This window comes from Camelus ferus, chromosome 9 (assembly GCF_009834535.1).
Source record: "Camelus ferus isolate YT-003-E chromosome 9, BCGSAC_Cfer_1.0, whole genome shotgun sequence".
Lineage (NCBI taxonomy): Eukaryota > Metazoa > Chordata > Mammalia > Artiodactyla > Camelidae > Camelus > Camelus ferus.
Window position 1 is genome coordinate 24,743,187 of NC_045704.1, and position 25,314 is coordinate 24,768,500.

A 25,314-nucleotide genomic window follows, 5' to 3' on the forward strand; every position below is an offset into this window, starting at 1 on the left:
GAAGGAAATGTAAAATCCTAAAAAGTCATTGCTGAAACTTCCAAAAACAGAAAAAAAAAAAAAAAAACCAGAAAAAAAAAAAACAACAACCCAGCAGCAGACAACAACTTGACACTGACCTTTTGAGTCCTATGTCCCATTTGTTGAAAGAGAATAAACTTCCATGGGGTCGTTAGCTGGTCACGTTGCAAAGGTAAACCTTCGAGCCTGTTGACTTTTGTAAAAGTGGTTGGGACCCCTTAGGACCTGCTGGTGTCACAGGCCACTGTGGATCCGCAAGGATTAGGGTGAGCTTGTGGCAAGGCATGGGGGGGGGGTTACTTTGCCAGTAGATGTGGGCAGAGCAGGCAGCACACCTGGTGGTGTCCAAGTAACGCCACCCTGGCCTGCCTGAGTCTGGACCATGTATCAGGCAGCTCCAGAGAGGAGCTCGTCTCTTCTCTCTTGGAAGCACATGGAGCATTCAGGGAGGCATTTCAGCATCAGCCTTGGGAATTTTTTTTTGCTCTCAAACCTGTCACACACCTCTCGTTTGGACAGGTATTCTCCCCTGTAGCAAGGTGACGGAATGACTGGTTTTGGTCGCGCTGTGATTTCCCCCACCCCTTTTTCCTACAAAATGAAAGGGACAATGTAAATTCCAAACAAGAAAAATCCAAGAAGAGGAAGGAGGAAAACAAAGAGGGCAGGAGGCAAAGATCTTCCCCTGGACACTCACATCGGGGAGAGAATCTTCTAGAATCAGCTGCTGCGCCCCCATTATCTTGACAACTGTCAGTTAGGGCTTCAGTGCTCTCCAGGGCCGCCCTTGATTGTGAGCGGTTGGTGTTGTCATTTGGTTCTCAGTTTTGCCTTGAGCACGTTCATAAACGGGAGCCAGGATAGTCAATAACTGATGTATCAGCAGTTATTCCCCAAATTGCCTCACAAGTCTGCATTTTCCCTTTTTTTTTTTTTTTTTTAAACTGAAGATTGTTTTGTAAAGTGATTAGAATGAAAGGTGACTGCTCAGGGCCGTGGGAAATGCCGTGAAACCCAGGTGAGTTCCCAGCATGAAAACCCTGTGTTTCCCCACCCTCCACTTCTGGGTTTCTCAGATCACCTGGGAGGCGAAGTACCCGGCCCTTCTCGAGGGGGCCTTTTCTTTCCCTGGTGTCTGGCGGGGCCGGGCCGGGGCCAGGGCTGCAGACACCAGCAGGGAAGCAGCAGGGAGAGGATGGGGAGTCTTGGACCGGGTGCACCACAGGCCGTATTTCATCCGGTAACGGGAGCAGGCCACAGGGATGCCGAGTGCCGTTTGTGAGGCTTTCCTGCTGGCCCATTTTTAGTCCCGCCTGTCACTGGACAAACTATAAAAATAGCTTTAGTCTTGTAGTGAAAAAAAAAAAAAAAAGTAGGGTGCATGACACCCCTGTAGTATCAGCCTGCAGCCTGTGCAGGGAAACAGGACCCAGCAGAATTGTGGCATCATCAGTCCGGACCCTCTCAGGTGTTCACTGTGTGTGTGTGTGTGCTAGTTATGCTCCAAATTGTGGTTTCTCTGTCAGAAGTTAAAAATGAAAGGTGAATACACTATATTGTATTTGGTAACAATGATATGGACTGGTACATCGGGACAGATAATGTGCAGTTGTAATTAGACTCAATAGACAGGCAGTCATTTTTAAATTCTTTTGACACATGCATAAAATAGTCATATAATAAGATAAGATGACAATTTTATGTTAGGTTGATAAAGTGTCCCGATACATGCATTTAAATGTCTGTAAGCCTTTAAAAAAAAATCCAGACAGATTAATTCTAGTTTCCAGTATTTGCAGTTAGTCATTAAATTAATTTTCAAATCCTACCAAACAATAGCTATGAATATTTTTTTTTCTTTCTGGATTCTTTTACCTGAATTGTAAGGAATGAATACATGGATCTGGTAGCTTGCTCTCATTTTTCAACACTTGTAAACATTTACGTTAGACATGGGTGTGAAAATTCAGGTAACTGCGACTAGAATGATGCTATGCATTTTTGGGAATTAAAAAAAAAACAGCATTAGAATAGAATCAGCTGGTGACCACTTGCCTGAAGGACTGTCATACTCCAGATTTAGGAATCTTTATTAGAAAGATTACATTGTGTCCTTGACCAAATATTGAATATTTTATAAACCCCATTTGAAAAAGAAGACATTTGGAGCACATACACTTGATCTGATCAGCACTTAGATTCTTGGGTTTAATTACTTTCAATTCTGTAAACGATTGTAGTATTTCAACAGGAGTGGCCCAAGAGATGAACGGAGAGGGGAAAAGGCATTTCTCTAAAGATCACGTTACCTAGACTTTTCGACCATCTCCTTACCTTATTTTCTCAAGTGTGCTAAGGTGTGGCTCTTGAATAGTAATTTAAATTTGTTTGGGCTTAATGATAAATTATTAATTCATACTGTCAGAACACATGTTATTAATTATGACTGTGTTTTCTTCATCCAGAACAGCTGTTGGGGAAACAGTGTAAGTTCGGATTGTCTTCGAGGGGGAGGGCGCCAAAGCAAGGAACTTACCAACTCCTTGTCATCATCTTCCTGATCCTCTTGCTTTGGGAATAAACGATTGCAGCGGGCGGAGTGAAGGGGAGAGAGAAACTATTAATTCTAGACCAAGATGGGGACTGGCAAATGCTCACTCGTGGACCTTTTTAAAAAGCAAGCGCCAAACTCTCACTGCTCCGAGTCCAGGTGGGATTCGGAGGGGATTCCTGCTCCTTCTCCAGTCTGGTTTGGGACTGGCCGCTCCTTCCACCTCACCAGTGTCCCTTGTTTCCTTCCACCTCTCTGGTGGACCAGAAGGTCACTTTCACAAGCTTCCAGTAGCAGGAAGAGCAAAATACTCTGACTGCCTGCTTGTTCCCCAAACTGGAACCCATCCCTTGGAGAGCAAAGTGCTGGTTTGGTCATGTACGTGAAATGACTCAAATTCATTTACTTTTGATTTTCCAGCCCCATCATTAAATCTAGCCCTATGTATTCAGTTTCCTCTGAGTTCTTTGAGAAATGCATGTTGCATAAAATAGGCAATTTTTAATGAACAATTTAATGTAAATGGGTTTTGAATTTAAATTAATATTAATGAAGCCTTGAGTGAATTTATTTTGCATACGTAAAGACATGTAAGTCTTTCACCCATGTGCTTTCTCCTTTATGTAGTAACATTGGTGGGGTGGACTAACCAGCGCCTTTTAAAGATGTACACTTAAAAAATTAAATTGATTTTCTATGTCCAGGAGTGCCAGCCTATTATTAGACAAACGTGTTACTTAATTTAAAGGAAATATACCTCATTTCTGATTAAAGCTCCCCGTCCCCATTGCCCTGCCCTTCCTGAGAGCTGCCGTTAGTTTGGCATTGCTGCCGGGGAAAATACACACCAACAATAGTTACTACAATCAAGATGTTTTCTTTCTTTGGCTTTCCTCTAATGCATTATGTATCCCGGGATGATGGGAAGTTCTGTAATTAATTCTGGTAGATGTAATTGCTATAATCACTTTGATGTTACACATAATAAAGGTAACACGGTAAGCACATAAAAAAAATATAAACACCTTATTGTAACACTCCTGCTAAAATTCCTTCTCGTCAGGTCTGGCTTGTAGACAAGTGTCCTCAATTCTTTTTGGTCATAGGTGACGACTGAGCTGCGCCGTGTTCATTGATATTCTAGAGGAGAGTCTCTGATTGGAAAGGATGGGCCTGGGCTGGAAGGGATCTCCAGGCTGGTTGCCTAGGAATCTTAATTCCCCTTTCCTTAAAGATGCGGCTAATTAAGAAAAGGTGACCATTATCTTCTGTAGAAGAGAGAGGTAAAAACACTTGAGAAGGGACTGTGGGTTGAGGTAAGAGGTATGGGGGTGGAAGAGGGGCTCAGGGAAGAATGATGGTGGAGGTTTCAGATCAAAGGAGATGCTGTTCTTAGGTTTTCTCACCCTCATGGTGTGGGATTATGGGAAGTCTGTGTGCGTGTGCGTGTGTGTGTGTGACAGAGACTACAAGAGCATGTGCTTATGGGTAACCAGAGAAGGCCACCTGTCTGTAACAGTGCAAGAAGGGAAGTTAGTACAGAATATATGCTTTATTATTATTATTATTATTATTATTATTATTATTATTATTATTATTATTATTATTATTATTATTATTATTATACACCTTTCTTGGGGGGAAGCCTGAGGACCTTGCCTAACTGTTGCACGACATGCCGTGGAGTTGGCTGGTGTTGCCTGTTGGACGGAAACCTGAGTGTCCTTTGACACCTCCCCCTGTGCCTCCGGGTACCTCCCCTGCACCCAGTCCACCAGAGAACATAAGAGGTTTGCCCGAGACCCTAAGCCCACCGTTCTTGTGGGATGTTTCCAAACGTGTGTACATTGTTCTTTGCCATCGCAGCTTGCAAGAGGTGGAGAATGTGGTGGGAGAGGAAGCTTGTCATTGGATTGTCCCCCCGTGGGTATCCTGGAGTCAGGCTAGCGCAGGAGGTATGACACCCGCCATCAGCCGTGCCCTGTCCCGCATGTGGCAAAGGTCAGGGGGTCTCCTGACCCAGTGTGGCCTGATCCTTTAGATGGGAATTCTCCCCATTTTGTATTTTACTTGTCAGTGTGGTGTGAGTGACAAAGCAGGTCAGTCAGGCACACACAGAAATAAGGGAAAGCGTATGTGTGAGAGGGCTGCCTCCCTCTGCTTTGGAGGAAGAAGAAGGTGTGTTCAGATGGTGGTGAGGTGCAGTGACACCGGTGATTCCCTAGACGGTGCCCAAGGCCCTGGGAGCTGGGTCTGGCCCTGGCTTTTCCTGGCCGGCTGCAGACTGGGCGGGGACATCAGATCTGGGTGTGCAGAAGGCCGGGCAGGGCCTGCCTCCTGGGCTCGGGGGCCGAGGATCCCTGCCTGCCAGGTGAGCAGGGGCCGGAGGAGAGGGTCTCAGGGTCCGGGCCTGGGCTGCTGGCACGGGCAGCCACCAGCCCTCCTGCTGGTGACACCCGGCTGGTTTTCATGGCCAGGATGATAAAAGGTCTGAGAACTCCATAGGCCCCTGTAATCAGGGCCAGCGCTGACATCCTTCTCAAGTCTGACAGCTTCTTCCTTTTCTCTCCTCACCGCCAAGCCTTTCTCAACTGAATTTCCCCGCCCTCCCCTCCCCTCCCTGCCTGCCCGCCCGCCGCCCACCCCTTCCCTCCCTCCCTCCCCTCCTTTCTGTGTGTCTCTCTTGTTTCATGTTCTTGATCAGTCTCAGATGCCGGGAATTATTTTTTTTCGGGCGGGAGGGGGAGTGTTGCTTTAGGTTTGTGGGTTGGGCAGGTGTGAGAGGAAGTCTGTGTGTTTTTTTTTTTTTTTTGTACTGTAGGCCTGTTGCTAATTAATGTTCCTCCATAAGATTCTGTCGGAGTTGAGTAATGTTTTTGATCTTTATGCCTGATAACTGCATACTTAATGAGATTTCAAAGCTGTGAGTGCAGCTCCCTACAATTATTGACAGATGCCTTTTCTTTGCCATTGGGTTCAGCTTCATAAATCCTCTTGCCGTAATGAGGTTCAGCAGTGCCACCCTGGCAGTGAGCTAATGAAAGGGGGGAGGGCGAGGCGGCTCATGGCTGTCTGACACATTTTTTTCCTTTAAAATTTACTATGCAGATGTCAAGCTGCGGGACGATTACTTCAAACATGCTAATTTTTATCTTGCTTTTGTGTCAGCCCTTTGCCATTAAAAATAAATAAATAAATAAAGACCAACCTTCCTCCACTTAATTTCTTTTTTTTTCCCCCCAAAGTCACATTTTTTTTTTTTTAATAACCCGTGGTGTGTGGCTGCTGGGGACTTTGACACGCGCGTGGCCTTTTGCAGGTATCCAGTGGCTGAGCCGTTTTTCTTTTTTTCTTTCTTTCTTTTTTTTTTTTCCCTTTCCCCTTGCCGTGGGAAGGGCAGGGGGAGGATAAAGTGTGATTTCCCCAGGCCTCCCATCAGCCTGCCCTAAGTATGCACTTGAAACGTCGGAGAATTCATTTCAGAGTTCTGAAACTAGATCCCGGGGAAGAGCTGCGCCATGCCAAAGAGTCGATTTCCTTTTCAGCAGAGTCATACATCACTGACCCACCCTTCCCTCCTGACAGAATGACATATGTCATTTATCATATGGGCCCCAGCCAGACAACGGGGAGGGGAGGGAAGCCTGGTCCACCATGTGATGCTGCCTCTTCCTCCTCCTCCTCCTCGCACTGGACCCACTACCGCTGGCTTGCAGAGGGAACACTGCTGATTTGGTGAGAGGGAGAGGGAGGAGAGAGGAGAGAGGAGAGGCAGGGCCGAGGAGGGGAGAGCCTGCTTCGTACTGGATGGCTGGGTGTGTGGTGTGGTGGGCAAGAGATTGGCAGAGGCTCGGAAGAGGTTATGTTCTTTCATATTATCTGCTAAACCACACTGCTCAGCCTCTGACGCTCTTCTGACTCCCCCCTCCCCCAACATTCCTTTTCTCTTTTCCCTTCTTTTCTTCCCTTTTAGTAGTCTAGGAAAGAAAAAGAAAAAAAAAAAAAAAAAAGAACTGGGGCTGACAGGTATCATTCAGCTGCCCCCTGGCTTGTGAGGGGTGGGATAAATGAATCTCAGGGCTCCTGGCTTCACATGATTCAAACATGCGTTATTGAAGATGGATGTTCCTTAAAAAAAGATTGATGGTGGATGCCGGGCTTAGGGTGCCATTTATCATTTTGAATATTATTTAGACTTGCCGTGTAAACCTGTAACTTGAGAGTTGGACGAGCCGGGGCAGGGTAGGGGGCTGTGAGTGTGTGTTTCCATCGATTGGCCTTGGATTATCATTGCTGCTGACCAGACACAGGCCCTCCCATTTACAACACAGAGGACACCTCCCCCCCCACCCCCCATAAAGAGGGGAAAGTTTAATTTTGAATAATTTCCAAGGGCACAGGGAAAAATGAAGTAACTGTGATTTACACTAAAGCTAACAGGCAACTTCTCTCTCTCCGTCTCTCTCCCCCCTACCCTTCCCCGACAGAGGCAGTCACGTACGAAACATTAAAATATAAACAGAGCTGTAGTTGCTGAAGCCAGGACCCTTGTCTGATTTTTTAAACTCTGTGACATGCTTTTTTTTTTTTTTTAAATCTGTATCTGAAAAGCTTAGCACAATCTAACTATTCAAAAAATACCGGTTGGCTTGGTTAGCAGTGTGAGAATGAAGAAACGTAGTCTTCCACGTCTCAGGAATATTTCAGATAAAAAATGATCGTTGGCGGCTGCCTGCCCCTGCTCCCAGCAGCCTCCTCCCCTTTTGTGTCTGCACTCTGTCCCCCCTCCGCGGGCCCCAGCAGACCCCCGCCAGGACTGATGTGGACAGCTGTTTCCAGGCCCCACGGCCTGGCTGATCACTTCTGGTTCTCTTGCACCCTGAGCTCTGCTCCGGGACACCCCCACCTACTGGAAGTACTTAGGGACGCAGGCCGGCTTACTGAGGGAGCCCCCAGCTGTTGGGAAGAATCAGCCACTCCGGCCTTTCCCCCTCTTTGCTGTACAGGCCTGCTGCCTAGTTTCCCGGTGGAAAAAAGGGAAACAGAAACCGCTGGCCTTCCTGCTCCGTCTCCTCCACTCGGAGAGCCCCGATGGTGCAAATTTAATTGTCAGGCCTTCTATTAAATATGTGACTTTATTTGGGTCTGCTAATTAAATTTAGGGCTTCTTGTATGACTTATAGTGTGGACATTAATTTTAAAAAATGATGGGATGGGAAGTTAGACCGGGGTTGTTTTTCATCTAAAGAAATGAGAATCTAGGATTTGTGGAAAGGCTGAATGTTCCTATCTTGCTGCTGCTTGGACAAACTTTTCCCGGATGTGTAAAAAGTCTGCCTCTCCCGTGAGCAGGAAAGAAGTGGGAACGTGGCATGTGCACTCACCAACTCCAGGCAACTTGTGTGTGTGTGTATGTGTGTTTATTTTGAAATAACTTTATTAGCAGCCTGACACTCTGCACACAGGATGACTTAGGATTCACTTTTGGTGTTGCGCAGCTGCTGCCAAAAATCGGGCAGGGTCAGATTGATACCCTTTGTCGATGCCTGGAATTGCCATCTGACTACAGAAAGATGATATCGTTTCTCGCTGAGACTTCAAGGAAGAGAGCGAAACTTTGATCCTCTGCCCTTGCACTTGGGCAGTGTTGGAGGTAATTGGAGAACAAGTGCCAATTTGCGGGAACCATTGTAAACACCTCTGATACAAACGGCATCATCCCATTTTTACTGATTAGAAAAACTTTGCTATTAATAGGTGCAAAGTCCATTTCAGGTGTAATTGGCGAGGAGCAGGAGTGCGCTCATGGGAAGAAACCTTGTTTTGTTTTTTGTTCGCTTTTCTTCTTATCCCCTTTTCTCAGTTTTATGGCTGGAGACATGATTTATTGCAGCCATCCATCTTGGGGGCTCATCCATCACACCCGGGTTGCTAGGAGATTGTGGCAGCAGCTGTTTGCTCTGAATCAGACAGAAAAGTTGTCAATCATCAAAGGCAGGTGAATAGCATTAGAAACACGCTATTGTCAGACGGAATAATTAATCAAAGAGAGAAAAGATAATTAAAAAGATATGACCCTTGCAAGTACTTGCTCTCGGTTGCCTGGAAGAAAAAAAAAAAAAAAAAAAAGGAAAGAAAGAAAGAAAGAAAAACTGCCTGGTCTTTTCTAGACACTTAAGCAGCTGAGGGCTGATAAAATATGCACTCTGCAGTGCATAGTTTTTAATTAATTGAAAAAGGTTCAACATTCAAAGACGATGCTGGAGAAAAGTCCGATTATGAGCAGAAGTAATATTTATTGTTTGCATGAAGGGCTTGACACAGAGTTCTAACTTTCTGTCACAAATCTCTGGCTTCTCTGGCTGGAGGAGGCATGGGCTGGGGTCTTCAGGTAGCCTCCCAGCATCCTTCCTCTAAGGTCCCCTGACCGTCACGCTGGGGCTACTTAGGAGAGCCTTGTACCCGAGGAACTGGAGTAGACCCTGCGAGCCTGGACCACATGCCATCCCATGGTTCTGGTGGGCCTGGAACAACTGAATTCCTTATATCACAAGAATTTTTTTTTTAAATGAAGATGGGAGACTTGAGAAGCATGCCATCAAGTCCACTTTCAGGGTCCACTGCGAGAGCTCTGTGTCCCTTCACCTGCCTGGGAACGTGCTCTGGGTCCTAAAGGGACATTTGTAACTCATCTCAGTGTGGCCCTAGGAAGTGCACCCGTGACTCACATCCTGATGCTCACCTGGCATCACGTTCTGAGAAGACCTCCAGTTACAATCCAGAAATAATTTTGGGTGCCCATTTCAGTCTCAAAAATATTCACAGACTAGGAAGTTCATCCTTGCCTCTTCTGAAGCTAAAATATTCGGGAGAAATTGGAAAACGTATTAAAGACTAGATAGAAAGTGGCATATCTGGAGTTGCTTTTCAGTTAAATATGCTGCAAGCCCTGAAACAGATCTACTCTTTTATTTTTGGATACTATGCTTGATTTTTCACACCGTTCTCTTCCCAAAGAATAGCAAGACTTCTAAAATTAGCAGGAGGGAAAAAGGCTTGACTATTAGAATTCACGAGAAGGAAGAAAGCCACACTTTTTTTTTTTTTAAGTTAGGACGTTTTCAGGGTGCAGGTGATCGGAACACCAGGAACTCCCCCCCCCCAGCCCGGTAGTACTGGGGACGTGTTGCCAAGCATCCCAGGGGAGTCCCCAGGGGGCTGCCTCTCATGGTGTGATGTCCACCTCCTCCCGTGGTACACTGGATGCCCACTAGGGGTGACACAACCTCCCCGCTCGCCTTTTAGTAAGACAGAGAGAAAGAAAAAGAGAAATACTCAGATTAGAAAAAGCACCTGCCTGGCTGGCTGGAGCCTCCCAGACATCACTCGTTCAGAACTTGACCTCCAGGAAGTGGATGGCTTTGCCTTCAAGTTGCTGCTGGAGTCCTTGAGCCCGTGTGCCCTTGGTGGCCCCCTGAGGCCTTGAGTCAGGCTGGGAGTCTCCTGAACACATAGCAGCTGTCCCTTGAAGTTGGACATTTTCTTGGGCAATGCCTGCTCCTGACCAACGAGAGGCAGTGCTGCTGGAAGGCCAGCGATGCCAGTGGATGCCTGGCCGGGACTTGAGAGCTTCAGTTAGGCAGAGTCCAAGGAGTCAAGAGGCCCCCCTGTCCCTCCTGTGAGATCTGGCTGCTTGGAGATGGGCAGAGGCATTTCGGTAGTGGCCATGTCCCCCTTCCAAATAATTGCTGAGAAAGCACATTGCCTAATGTCAGCCAAAGCAATTCCAAAATGCGGCGGTTCATCAGGGAAGGGCAAAGGAAGAGAGTTTCCCTAGAGTCATTTATGGTAGATTTATGGATGCACGTATAAAAAATACCAACCTTCAGTGCTAGTGAAATCAGATCGAAATTTGCTTCCCCTTGAAAAAAAAAAAAAAAAAAAAAAAAAGGGAAACAAAACCAAGGTGGGAGAGAACATCTTTAAGTTTTGAGAAGTTGGTGTGGGTCATCTTTTCTGGAGCTGTGGCTGGGATCTAAGGATCTTGTCCCCCCTACCCCCGCCCCCTGGCATCTATTTAAGCAATTCACAAATTAAATGACAGAGCGAGGGGGCCAAAGGGAAGGGGGAGCTGGTTTCTCTTTAGAGGAGGTTTTGGTTTTGGGAGTGCACGGTTTGACCAGAATTTCAGCGTCTCTGTCCCTGGATTGTTGTTTCTCTGACAAGGGCGGGGGAACAGACCTGAGTGTCTTGTGTCTCAAGGGCGTACCATGTATACAGTACCACGTTCAGAGTCATAGGTGATGGCGAGAAAACCCAGGACGGCACTGACCCCCACGCCACCTTGATGTCTGCGTGTTTCTGAGATGCATCTCCCTCTCGTGGTTCTGCGGGACAAGGTGACTGGAAGTCATTTTGGGTTTCCCCGGGCTCCGCTGCCTTAGACTCAAAGCGGGCTTGGCCCCCACCCCAGTGGGTCTGCCTGAAGCCTTAGGATGCGCAGCAGGAAGAAAGCACGCAGCACACAGAGTGACTCCCTGTAGGCAAAGCCATTTTGAGACACTTGAAAGACCTGGGGTCTGCCTCAGATGCAGTTACTACTCATCTCGCCCAAGGAAGAGCTTTCGAAGAGGGGTGAGGATTCCTATTTGGGAAGGAAGATGGAGTTCCCAGGGGTTTTCCTGTGGTGAAATGTTCCCCTTTCTTGACATTCCATTTCCTGCCTTTGTTTTTGCTCTGGGCCTGGAGTAAAATGGCTCTTCCATATATGTGAGTTAGCGGATACCATGGCGGTGTAATATATGGGGATGCGGTGGTACGATTTTCGCCTGCTTTTCCGTGTAAAATTGTAAGGCAGCACGGACACTCTGCTACGTGACTGAGGTTCCTACGGAGATGGTTAGGTGAATAAGTAATAGAACAAACACGTAGTCAGCTGGGCAGAGGGAAATAAATAAAATAACAGCGTGTTCTTGGTTCTCCGAGCCGTGCAGCATGGGCTTGTTCAAATTGGGTCCTGGAGCTTCAGACTTTCTGATGAAGTGTGGGTGGGGAGGGAGAAAGGTATTATTTGGAAACACATGTACTCATTCCTTGTGAAAGAAGTGAAGTATTTAACATTTCTCCAAGGAAAACATCTTTCATTACTTGACGTGTTCTGTGGTAATGATTTTTCAGTTCAACAAACAAGTACTTATTAGCGTTCGTGCGGGAACCTGGCCGAGGTGGCTGGCAGGGCCATTTGTAACGGGAACTCGCTGGCCAAGGTTAAAGGGAGCCTAGCCGGTCACAGGTGGTCCTGGCGCCAGGATGCAGAGTCTGCTCCAGGGCGCCTTGAGCCCATCCCTGCAGCCCGTGGCCTCAAGTTGGGAGGAATCAACAAAGCGGTCTTTTGTTTGTTTGGTTTTTTGCAAACAGAATGTTTGATGGTACTCACTTGGTGGTTTAAAATGGATTTTCCTGGAGAGATAGCACACCTCGCATGCCAGGAGTTTGGCTGAGGATTAGCTGGTTAAATGGTCGGTTTTGGTTAGAGATGATGGAGGAGGAGGGAGAGCTGTGAGAGCCATGTGGCGTGTTGGTGCCGGGTGCGTGGGGCTGTTGCCCTGTCCCCACCCCCACCCCAAGCTTGAGCTGCTGTGGATTCCCCTGATTGCAGGTGGCGCTGGGGGACAGCCACAGTGCTATTAGTTCTCCCTGGGGTTGGGGGCTGGGAGTGGAAGCCTTATCTGTGGCCCCAACTCCCAGGGACCCTTGAGCGTGACTTTCACCCCGGTTTATTTTGCCTGTCTTTTCTCCCATTAGATAAGTGTGTTCGCCAATCTGACTGCAATCCTGGCCCTTGATTCTATTTTCTCTCCTTTACCTGCTGTCCGAATGATGGTGTCCCTGAAATTAGAAACGGTGAGCTGGGGCACTTTTTCCTAGTCCCAGTGACCACCGTCCTCTGAAAACCCCACCAAATGGAGAATGAGTATTGATGGGTGATGACTTCATGCAAACTTCCGTTACTGATCTCAGTTCTCCAGTGCAGCTGATCACCTCCGTGTGTCAGCCCCAGATCGCATCTGATTACGGGTCACCTGTCATCATCCTCCCCCGCCCCCTCAAAGTGTGATCCCAATTTGCATCCCACGAGGGCCTTCTCCTCGAGAAGAGAAAAATCACCTCCTGCACGGGCTCGGTGGCTTCGTCCTACCATGTCAGTGTGGGGAATGCGGCAGTTAGCACTGTTTATACATTCCAGGAGTATTAAGCAGTTAGGTTACTGGAACTGTGGGAGCTTGTGGGAGCAGCATTCTGGGCTGTGCCTCTCTGTCATCAATTACTGAGCATATCGTGAAATTCCAGATGTAATAATAAAGGTTATGATGATTATATCGTCAGGAGGCACGGAGCACGCCACCTCACTGACAGCAAGGGGAACCAGGGGGCTGAGCCGGTGTTCAGGCTGTGGTGTCTGAACACGACAAAGGGTCTTTGATGAAGCACAATTTTTGCCCTCCAGCCAGCAGTTGTGTGCGTTTTTGTGAATGGAGGCATGTGGTCCCGGAGACCCAGCTCCAGTGGGAAGAGTAGGAGGGTGAGAAGAGGATGCCTCTGGCTGTGCAGAGCGCGCGTGCTGTGTCCTTGCCTCGTGGTGGCCCCAGCCCAGAAGAAACTGCGCTGGGGAGGCAGCGTCTTTGTAGTTGGGGAAGCAGGCATGGCAGGGACTCAGCCACTAGGCCCAGAAACAGCCTCCCTTCCTGTGGAGGTGCAGCGTGCCCTGGTGTGGAAATAGAAAATGGACGTTCTATTAAAATCAATAGACTGTCACGGCTTGACCGGGTAGCTCAGACGCTCCGGTAGGTGGCAATTGGTGGACACACAGTACCAGAGCGCCTGGCCACAGAGAGACAGCCAGTGCAGTACCGGCCTGGTTCCCTGCAGCCGTCTGCAGTTTCCTCTCGCTGTGTATCCATGACATTTCCAGAAAATGCATTTTTACCAGAGGCTCTCACTTCCCTTCGTTGCGGCGGAGCACAGTGAACAGAGTGGCAGTTAGGAAGTTTCATGGCATGTCTTTTAGCCATGTCCACGGGGGATCCTAAGATCACTGTGAATGTTTTGGTGCATATGTAAATGCAGATTAATTTTTAAAAACAATTCATGGCAGACGTGAAGTACCTATGATAAAGACAAAAGTGATACATTACTATATGCAAAATACATAAACAACAAGGACCTACTGTATAGCACAGGGAACTATATTCGATTTCTTGTAATGAGCTTTAATGGAAAAGAATCTGAAAAAAGTGTATATACATTATACGTATAACTGAACCGCTTTGCTGTACACCTGAAACTAACATTGCAAATCGACAAAACTTCCATAAAAAGTAAGAATTAAAACAAAAAAAAAGAAGACGGAAGTGATAAATAAGCTACTGCAAGCTATGAGAGAAAATTAATATGCCCTTTTATTTCGTCAGTGCACCTGAAAGTTATTCTGGACTTGTTTTTACAGACATGTTTCCTAAAGTTCCAGTACAGGTGAGCTCATGAAGGCTGGTCATTGCTCTGTGCAAATTTCTTGCACGAGCCCTGCTTCTCGGATGCTTTGGGTTAGCGGAAGGGTCTCTCTAGGGGAGGGACACATTGCTCTTCTTTCCCTTGAGTCCTTGGAGGGAGGAGAGGGTCTTTTTGTTGCTAGTTCTCACCCATGCTGTTGAATAGTGCAGCTCCAAGGTAGAGGGAGATTTCAGGGGGCCCATGTCTGTCTGCAGGGAGCCTGGAAGGCACTGCCTTTCCTGCTGTCCACCCACCACGGGGCGCTGGGGACGTGCCCATCCATGCATGCGGGGTCAGCTGTGCCATGGGCCAGTGAGGGAGCATGCCGAGGCTGGGTGTCCCCTGCCCTGGGGGACTGGCCACCTTCTCTAGACAGAGCCATGTCCCCGCCAGCCAGCAGAAACTCCCGGGAAAACGTGTTTGTGAGCACCTCCAGCTGTGTCCAGGATCACCCTCCCGCATGGGCTGCTTCATGACCAATAGGAGATAGGAGTTCAAGACTTTTTTTTTTCAATTCTAATTTTAAATAGAACTTGGCTACTTATTAAAAAGCTCATTGATGTTTTGAGTCCAAAGGGATGTGGACCACACAGCATGTCAGCAACCTACATTTGTTTTCTTTCTCCCCACCCCCATCATCCTCACTAGTTAGGGTGGGAAGTGGTAGAGAGGGGAAACGGGAACTGGGCAAGTTAGGTTTGGATGCTGTTGGGGGAAAGGGGCTGGCCTGCCGCGGGGCAGGGGTCAGGCCAGGGCGCTGTGACTTGTGCACAGGTGGTGGGCATGAGGAGACCTGCCCTCGCCCCCTCCCAAGGCCCCCTGCCTGCAGCTCCCTGTTCAGGGTGCCAGCCAGCTTGCTCCGATCTCCCCCCCCCGCCCCCCCCGTTAGAGGTTTCCAGAAGACCTGCAGGTGAGGCAGGGTAGGGTTTGCAGTCCACCCAGGGCAGCTGCTGGGAGATTTTTGTGAGTTTCCTTTTTTGCCCCCACATTTACGACTGTCAGGGAAAGCAGAGCTGTGACAGAGAGAAACCAACCTTTTGGGAATCACAAAGCAGCTTTTCTGAATTAAAAAAAAGAACAGAAAAAAAGATCTTGACCCTCTTTGAAAGGAAATAAAGGAGGAACCCAGTGTAAGGAAAACATAAAAAGCTGATATTACAGTTTTTGTGATTACTCACATCCTAGGCTGGAGCTCGAGGAAGCCAGTTATAATGGAATTTCTTTTCTTTTCTTTTCTTTTTTTTTTTTTTTTTCCTCTTCCTAGTTGTGTCTCTGCTCTCTTTTTTTCCATTAGAATGAGGAGTGGTTCAGACTTGGTGTGAAAAAAATCATTTTTGGCATGCAGTCCCTGTTCTTAGCTGACCGGAGGCTGATGGGACTGAGGCTAGGATTGTAGGCCCCTGGAATGAATTCTCTGACTGTCGGGGGGCTGTGGAGCCACACATTGGGGTGGTCCTGCAGCCCTCCCCCGCCAAATGCTCATCCACCTCTGGGCGCTGTCCCCCGGGGCCTCCCCCAGACTTTCAGCCTTGACATCAGCCTTGAACCGGAGGTAATAAGCAAACAGCCCCAAGACCCCAAGACCCCAAGACCCCACGATCAGTCACCTTCAGCTATTCAAGAGGTGAAAAATCGAAAGCCATCTAGTGGTTAGTTCTTATTAGTAGCCAATTTATTAACACCGGTTTTTAAAGATGAGTTTCTTCCTATCGGTCTGCAAGTTGCTGGGAGCAGCTCCCCAGTTTCACTGGTGTGTAACCAGGGCTGAGGCTGGGACCCAAAGCGGATCGGCCTAAATTAAATAAACGTTTGTGCGAGCAAACTTCCGTGGGCCTGTTGTGAGCGCAGACCTTCCACCGCTCCTTTCTCGCTGTGCTCTGGGAGATTGTAATTGTGGTAACATGATATAAATGTAAACTTTACCTCTGCTCCCATGGAACACACAAGACAGCCTGACACCTTCATTTCAGCAGCAAGAAATTACCATTGTCTCTTATTTCTTGCTCTGAGCTTAGGTGACCAAGCCAAGAAGTAATTACACAATTAGGGTTGACATAGCAGCTCCTGTAACATTTCTTCCCCTGAAGTTTGAGCGGCTTATTTCAATTTTACATTTTCCCTATCTTGGTCATTAATAACAAGATAGCCGTTTTCAGGGCATTCACCCACGAGGATTGGGTGCTTTTTAATGATGAGACGGGGGCATTGTCTTGTGTAAGTGTGGCTCTTTGAAGGTGACAGGTGGACATCAGGGGAGCTGTTGCGGCCCCTGTTGTTGGGACGCTGACCACCAAGTCACACAAGGGAGCTGTGACAGGACACTACTCCCAGTCAGGGCGCCACTAAAATAGAGATTTGGAAGGATACGCAAATACGTGACCTTGCTTATCTGAAAAAGGCTGCCTCTTCAAAGCTATCTCCCTTTGCTTTGGTTCCAGATAAGTCTTTATTCTTCAATTACAATATCTGCAGGATGTCTACGGTATTGTAATTAATTGTAACTGATATTTAAAATAGAATCTCCCGATTTCAAGGCTTATCTACCAGGTAAGCCTGACCCTTACTTAGAGAAGAAAAATAAACGAATTTCTTCCTTTTTATTTGTTATTGGATGTGAAAAGAGAAAGACATTTTCTGCTCAAGAAATACGGACCTGTTGCTTTAGGATTTTACCGGCCGTTTCTTGAAGAGGACATCCTCAGAACTTCTGCTTTAGTCCCGCTAATTAGGCAAACAAGCCTGAGGCATTGCTGGCTGGACCGGGAGGGAGGTGAGTTTCTGTGGGCCGGGGCACCTGCCAGAAGCAGGGAGTCCCGCTGCTGAGAGCCTGCCTGCCCCTGGCCTGGCGGAGGCCTGGCCTGGCAGGGGCCCCAGTGCGGCCGGCAGCCCCCACTCTGTCTCACTGCTGACAACATTTGCATGCAGCCAGGCCTTCCCAGCACGTGCACGCAGAGGAACCACTCCAGGATGCCAGGTGGGCTTTTCCTGGGATGCAGACTGCGTGAGCTGCCTGCCTGCTGAGTGGAGTGTTTCACTTCTCAGCCAGATGTGTTTGGTACGAGGTGGAACCGGTATGAGTGATTTCTAGCTGGGGTCCTGGGTAAAAGTTATCTCTCTTCTGACACAGTTTACAGCAACGTTTTTCTTAATTATTTTTGATGTTTTGCCCATTATACCATTAGCGTCTTCGGAGGACAGAGATAAATAGCTGGTATCCACCAGAACAAAGTGTGAACTGAATGCATTTAATTATTGATATCTCAGTAACTAAAGGTTCTAAAATGATGCTGTCAAATGCCTTAGAGATCTGACATCAGATGTATTGGTTTGCAGATGCAGCTGGAGACACTGTCCAGACAGACCCTGGAAAAGGAGACCATTAAACAAATAAGGGGCTATGGTAGCCCATTTTCTCATTTCTCACCCCCACCGCCGCAGTATAATTAGTTTCATTTTGTGTATTGAATTTTGAGGTTTTAGGCAGGAATTTTTTTTAGATGTATAATAAGATATAAATTACCTGTGTCCTATTGCCTTAAATAAAACGCCCAGCTCAGTTACATATATGTTGTGTGTTTATACACATATACAAGTGTGTATATGTGTGTATGTCTATAGATACATAGCACAGATGTGTATACGCCAGTTGCAATCAGTGTTTTACAGTCTTATTCTTACCAAAGGGATTAAAAAAAACCCAAAAAACTAGCCCCATGCATGTTTCCAAACAGAATAAACAGAACGCTAACCAGTTTCACTCCTTTCCTTCTCATTAGCTACTACATCCTTTTCATGTGCAGGAAAGTAAGGATTTCAGGTGTTTAGCCTGACATGCTGCTATAACTCATCACATGTTCAATTAGTTCAATTTTTGATATTACTGTTTCTAAAATGAGGTGTATCATTCCCAGAGTTTCAAACATATACTACCAGAAAATCCATTGCTGTCGGACAGACATGCGCCAATAATAAATAACCCAGAGGCTGGAAGTCAAATTTCAGGTCTTAGGAAAGAAGGCAGTTGTACGAACACATCAACTGTTGCTCTGGAATTTTTTTTTTTCTTTGACTGTGTTTGGCTTACAATACTGTTCACCATGATCGTGATCATTATATACATATTTTCTTCTGGCCTCTTCCTCGTTTGCCACTTCTTGTAAGAAACAGAAAATGGATGCCTTTCCGCAGTCTGATTGAGCGCTCTAGGGCGGGCCGTTCCTGGACCGGTCACTCCTCTTCAGGACACCTTCTCCAGTGTTCTTCCCACGAGGCTACACTTCTTCCTGGAGTTTCCTGTTTCCCTGGCCCGTGCACACAGGTCCGCATTACATAGGGTTTCCTTGGAACTCAAGGCTGCGTGAGATTCTGGGAGGGTATTTATTTGAAGTTGCACAGATGTTTATAGTAAGAGAGCCTAAGACCCGGGCATCGGAGCACACAGCTAACCCTCGGCAGAGGGGTGCCTGTCCTTAATGTGTTCCATGTGCTCTGTTCTCCTGAACAGCAACAAACACGCTGCCTTTTATGACTGCTCACTTGGAAATGAAGTAACGAGTCTCCCTAAGACACTTGCCTCACACCTCGAGATTTCAGTTCCGTGCGAAAGTGACTTAGAGTGACACAGCACGAGAAGCAAGCACCGCCCTTCCTCCGAATGCTCAAAGCGCCCGATGTGCACGGCACACGCGTGTACACACACACCCCTGCATGCGCGGGCACCAGGCTGCTGTGTGTGCGGGGCTACCCTGCAGAAGCTACAGAGAGCCCCCAAAGGTTTGACAGCACCTTCCCTTTGTGAACCTAAATGCATTTTAATTTTTTTTTTATTAAAAAAGCAATAATGCTCATAATACAAAATCCAAGAGAACCAAAGGGCAAACAATTAAAAGAGAGTTCCCCTCCCTGGGGGCAAGCACTGTTACCAGTTTGTGGAATATCCTGCCAGATAAATAAAATCATAAATACATAGTGACACTCTATAGGGTACCTTTCCATTTGCCATTAAAAATACATCTTAGACATCTGTAATTTGCTTCAGCGTGCATCCAGACATTAAGATACACGGATGGATGGTGAGACACACGGGTAATAAAGGCAGTCAGGTAAAATGTGAGAGTTAGAATCTAGGTTGTAGGTGGGTTTACGGGTAAAATTCTTTAAAATTTACTATATGTACACGGTGCTCACAATAAAATGGTGGCCAAATATATATGTCATTGGCCGTCTTATACCGTGTTCTGTTCCTTATATTCTTACATGTGATGTTATTTATGGGGTGCTCCCTCATGCTTTTTAGGGGGGAGGGTGTTACGCTAATGAACCAGCTTCCCTCTGGATGGTCCCTCCAGTTGCTTCCAGTGTTTTCTTCTGCAGATGATGCCACAGTGAGCATCCCTTCTGCACACACCTTTGTATAGTTAATATCTGTCCACTTAACATCTTTGTGGGATACAGTCCTGGAAGCAGAAATGTTAGCTGAAAGGGTTTGTTCCGTTAACAAAATGGTAAATATCCAAATTGTTCTTCCAAAAGATTGCACGCATTTCCCTTCCCACAGCAACGTGGGAGTGAGCTCCTGGCGTGGACGGGCTGTCAGCACTTAGGTGACACACGAGCACAGTCAGCGGCCCCCTCCTCTTGCTTCTCAGGGGCCTCACCCCCTTCCCAGGGCATCTAAAAAAGGATGCATACGGCTGTGAAGGTGTGTGAATCCCCGTAGTCATTTCAGACTTTTTTGCCTTTTTAATTCAAATCTCCGGATGACAGAAAATAGGTGTTAAGTTCCGAGGATCAGAGACCTTTAGATTCAGCGGGGCTGACAGTCTCCTGTGATGGATGGGAAAACCGAGGCCCAGAATTGGAAGGAGACCAGCCCAAGTTCACGTGGTCGTTTCCTGGCTGAACCCCACCGGCCCAGGCATTGAGTGATTTAAAACTTGGCTCCGTGTGTGGACTGCGGAAGCCTGCTCCGCTGGCATCCCCGTTACCTGAGGATGCTTCCCGAGCCTGGTGGCCAGGACAGAGAGGCGCTGACTGTCCTCTGTGTTTAGTTCCCGTGGAGTACAGCGGAGGTGGCTGGCTCCAGCGTGCAGTTTCTGAGATAATGACCAGAGAACGCGGAAAATGTCCTTTTGGGTTTTGGCTGAGTAATATTTAAGGATTTTGAAACAGTGACTTAATTGTGTTTTTATGTAATTGATGGCGTTGTCGTAAAATGTATTGAGACACCACATCAGCATTTTTCTAACTGTGCCTTGGAGAAAAATATGCTCATATGAAAATAGTTTCTACACTTCCTTCCACTCATGGAATTGAAGGAAAAAAAAAAAAGCGATTGGGCTTCCATGGACTCATTTGCCCAGAGAGTCTCTCATTTTAAAGTGTCTTCCCCTCTGGACTTGGCCTAAATACTACAAGGGCCCCTGAGTCGCGGGTTGGGTTGGCACTGGTTTTGGAAGCAGCCACAGTGCAGGGAGAGGGCCTGTTGTGTGGGGACGTGGGTGCAGGGTGTTGTCTGTATGGACTTCAGGGAAGGGCCGTATCCCGAAGGGTCAGCATGCGCTGGGCGGAGGAACCGGGAGCCTCCACCCTGGGCCCCCTGCTACCCCCCAACCCCACCACTTCTCCCTGGGCTCCAGGCCTCTGCCTACTGCCTCGGGTCTGGAAGGTGGGAAGGAGGAAAGAACTTTCAGTTGCTGCACGGGAATGGCTTCAGCCTCCAGTACTGGTGTCTGAACTCGAGGCTCCCATGATTTTCTGTTGGCATCAGAGAAATCAGGGCATTTAAATAAACTATATTGGTTTTCCTCGCCCTGGCACCGTTGTTTATAGTGGGCAGGGGAAGGGTCGGTTTAAGTCAACTGTAAGAATTAATTTGGGTCCAGATCTGGCTACTTGAGATCTCACTCTTCAGAGTCAAATTGTAAACATTAAAAATAAGAATTCAAATAGTTGCTGTCTAATTATAGAAAACTCACAGGTCTACCAAATTAAAAAAAATAATAGTAATGCTTTAAAAGCACCATTGGCTGCCTTCCTAGTGGCCTGGATCCCGTGTGTGGCTTGCAGTAGGGGTGTGTGTGTGTGTGTGTGTGTGTGTGTGTGATGTGTGCACAGGCTCCAGGAGCTGGCCTTGGGAGTTGATGCCACGCCAGAGCACCAGCCTCAAATTGTGTTTCTCACAGATGTCCTCCTGCTCCTGTGTTTGGTGGTGACGTCCCTCCTGGCTTCTGATCCCTAGGTCCTCGTTGGTCCCCACGTGAGGGCAGCATGCCCCCCAGGACCTCTCCTTCAGTGCCTTGGAGAGGGCTCCCCCGCCACAAAGACATTGCAGGAGGTTCCCGGCAGGGAAGTTGTAGGTTCAAGGTCAGAACAGCAGCTGCTGCTGCCACTATTTAGAGAAAACACCTTTCCAGGTGTGTGACAGTGTGAGAAGTTTACTTTGGGCGGAGACTTCCATCTTCAGGGACGCCCTGCCGTGGGTCTGCCCCAGGCGTGATGCGCAGAGACGCCACACTCTTCCTGTGGTCTCCATCTGGACAGTTCTTAGGGTTCACCTTGGGTCTCCTAATGTGACGCTCATAAGCCCATGGTGCGTCGCCGAGAGCAGGGGTGAATTGAATGCTCCCACTTTGCAGAGTTTTTCAGCACTGACTCCTTCCAGAGGTGGGGGGAGAAAAAAACCACAACAAACATCAAGAAACAAAAAAGTGCAAAAGAGAAATGTACATTGTCAGAATTATGCTGTGTCTTTTTACTTAAAGGGAGGAGGCGGCTCGTGTGTCTTGAGGTCTAAAATAAACTCCGTTTGTTAAAATTAAACCTATTTACAGGAGCTCATGGTTGACTCAGTATTTTTTTTTTTTCCTTCTGATTTTTCAAACACTCCAGATCATTGACTAGTAAAGGTTGCCAAATGCCTCCAACGAGGGCTCATGGCTGCGCTCTGCTCGGTGGAGTGGAGGGGTGGATGGCGTCAGCGGGGTGATGGGCCCGGCTGGGCGGCGAGGGCCCGGCCTTTGGCAGTGGGGCTGGATGGTCACCCCTTTGGGGTTGTCTCAGCACTCGCCAGCAGAAGGCTTGTTCAGACCAGTTCCACGTGAGAGAAAAGCTCTCAACTTCAGCGTTGCATGGAAAAAGCAGGTTGCCAAATATAATGCAACCCCAACACGCTCACACACACACACACACACACAAACTCATTAGAACAGGAAAGATTTCAGTCCCCCAACACTGGAGTCCTCATTTTCTTCTTTGTCTTTCCCTTCCTAAGCCTTTTCTTTGTTTTCCAAATTTTCGACAATAGACATGTCAGTAACCCTTGGACCCCATCTTGTTGCTGACTTGTATCTGAGACCCTGATGGCCAGGCAGAAGGTAACTAAATGATTCGTTTCATTCATTCACTTACTCATCGACTTCATTTACTCACTCAGGCGTTCATTTATTCATTCATTCAAAAATTAAGTACTTCTCACTTTTTTTTTTTTTATCCTGGCCCCAACTCTTTCTCACTCTCTTTGTCTTTTATCCTCTCAGTCTCTTCCCCTCTCTCCCACTCTCTCTGTTACACACACACACACACACACACACACACACACAGAGCCCCGAGGGAGAGTGGCACGTGCCACGTTGGGTCTGCTCTTGCCGATGTCAGGGAAATGAGAGGATACATAGTAAGCACTGGATGTTCCTGACTCGGCTACCCGACTGTGGTCAGGACCCTTGATTTTACCCGACACACACCCTGGCCCTAGTGGGTGTCCACGCAGTTCCAAGCAGAGCCCAAGGCTCCAATTTAAGCTTGATAAAGGTCATCAGAAGTACACTCCCTAGTTGGGCAGCTAAAAAAAAAAACCTAGAAAGGCACCTTTGGGGCATTCAGTGGTGAGCCATTGGATGATGCCCGAGGACGTGTCCGAAGGATGCTGTGAGGTTGTGGGGTGAAGGGGGGGCGGGGGGCCTTGGAGCAGGGTGTCCAGTCCTGCCTGTCTGCATGTCAGGCCCTAAGCAGGGCCTTCCCCTTTCAGCATGATTATTACCCATCTCTACATTGGAATGATTAATGGGGTTCAGAGGATTACCTTCGAATACAAGGACCTGGGGGGGAGGGAGGGACTATAAAAGAAAAATGATAAAATACCATATTTCGCTTGTATGTTATTGCTGTCATCATTCAACACCAACACCGTTTTACATTCTTAATGGATTGTAAAGTGTAAGACGATACAGTCGTGCCTTAGTATCCCTGGGGTGGGTTCCAGGACCCCCGTGGAGACCAAAGTCCGGGATGTGTAAGTCCCTTATGTACAGTGGCAGAGTATTTGCATATAACCTACTAACATCCTCCTGCATACTTGAAATCATCTCTAGATTACTTACAATACCTAACACAATGTAAATGCTATGTAAACAGCTGTTAATACAAGGTAAATGCTACGTAAATAGTTGCCAGTGGGCAGCACATTCCAATTTTGCCTTTTGGAATTTCCTGAAATTTTTTTTCTCTCCTTCCCAAATATTTTCAGTCCAAGGTGGGTTGGTTGAATTGACAGGTGCAGAACCCTGGATACAGAGGGCCAGCTGTACATTTACACTTCCCTGACTATGATTTAAAAATCTTGAGGCCGAAACTCACCTCTTTGGAGGATGTGTCGGGAGGCTGCCGGGACAGAAGGTGTGTCTTGAGGCCTGCTAACCATCTCAACACAGCCTTGAAGGAGAGAAACTCCGCTGCCAGAGTTCAACACTTCTCAGGACTCAGTGACATCCTGCAACCGGAGATACAGTTATTCCCCAAAGTGCCCGAGGACGCCCAGGCCTGCAGCGGAACTGTTCCTTAGTTCTGTGTGCCAAGAGTCGGAGCTAGCCATCTCCTGGCCAGGCTCCCTCCAGCCAGGTGTGCCGCAGACGCCCCTTCCTGCAGCCAGGTGGTCATTACTGTAGGCTCTCGGACAGCGCCTGGCCATGTCTTAATTACAACAACCCTGCAAAGGCTTACATCCAGCGAGAGGTCAGTTAACTCAGGTCATCCTGAGCAGGTGCCCCTCCCTAGAAGGGCAGGCAAGGAAACACATAGCTACCATCTCTGGCGGGGGGTACCCAGGGCTCAAAGCAGGTAGGTCACATCAGGCAGGTGTCAACTTTCAGAAGGACATCGTTTGCTGTGTCCATCTTATTATTTTTTTTTGAATAATACTCACACACTGGAATATTACAGAGCAGTAAAAACTTAGGAACCCAGAGCATGTATAACAGCAGGGTGGATCTTAGAAACACGATTCGAGTGGATGAGACCAGTCAAAGAAGACTTGGTACCGGGCTGGCAGTTATTTATACAAAGCTCAGAAGTAAATGCTCATGTGAGGTGGTTGAGGTGTCTGTATGCAGGCTCCCTGCCCGAGGGGCGAGGCCCAGGGGTAACGTTGTGATTCTCGGGTTGGGTCCTAGTTCACAGGTGTCTGCTCTGTTAGCCCACTGCAATGCCCACATATAAATGACATCCGTTTTTGTATGTATCAAATCTTCCGCGAGAACGTGTTTACAGGTGTGGTCTCAGATCCTTCAGATCATTTCCAACTCCGGGCTGTGGTTTTCCCGCCACACTGGCGTAATTCTGTTTCAGTTTCGGGAGATCGTTCGCTCCATCCCCTGATGATTTTGGAAAGGGTTAGGAACCCCAGGGCCCATCACTGCTGTCTGTGGGGCCCCACATCTTAAAGGGCCCACGTCATTTGGGAGACGAAGTTGCCCTCCTCACCCTCGCTCAGTCTCGCTGTCCGCCCGTTGTTTCAGAGACGGTTGTGCTTTTGAGAATGAGATGAAGCGTTTTGTTGTTGTCACTGTTGCCAGTGTTGTCACTGTGGCTGTTTTTCCCTCTTCAAAGTTTCTCTACCTGGTGGTGCTTTGAGGGGCCGTGAGCACCTGGCGGGCGAGCCCGTGGTTTCCTTGGGCCTGGCCGCCTCCCCTGTGCGGGGACCTCGGGCTCCTACAGAGCCAGTCTTCTGTGGCTCAGGTGAGAAGCCCAGGGAAGAGGCCCGGGATGGCTCTGCCAGCCTGCAATGTCCCCTCTTGTTGGGGCTTTAACAGGGTTTAACTGTGTCTCACTGAATGATCTTCATATATGTTTACCTCTATTTCTTAACGCCCAATGAAACCTTTAAACTATTTATTGCAAACAGTGATTTATGTGCA

The 25,314-nt window shown here is 47.7% G+C and overlaps 1 protein-coding gene and 1 long non-coding RNA gene across 2 annotated transcripts in view; both read left to right on the top strand.

The window, feature by feature from the left end:
• Positions 1-25,314, top strand: part of TSHZ3 (teashirt zinc finger homeobox 3) — a 73,543-nt gene that overhangs the window by 6,344 nt on the left and 41,885 nt on the right. The window lies entirely within an intron of this gene.
• On the top strand, positions 13,967-17,682 carry LOC116665719. Its single transcript, XR_004322368.1, has 2 exons — positions 13,967-17,177; positions 17,456-17,682. It is a non-coding gene; the product is annotated as an uncharacterized LOC116665719 (long non-coding RNA).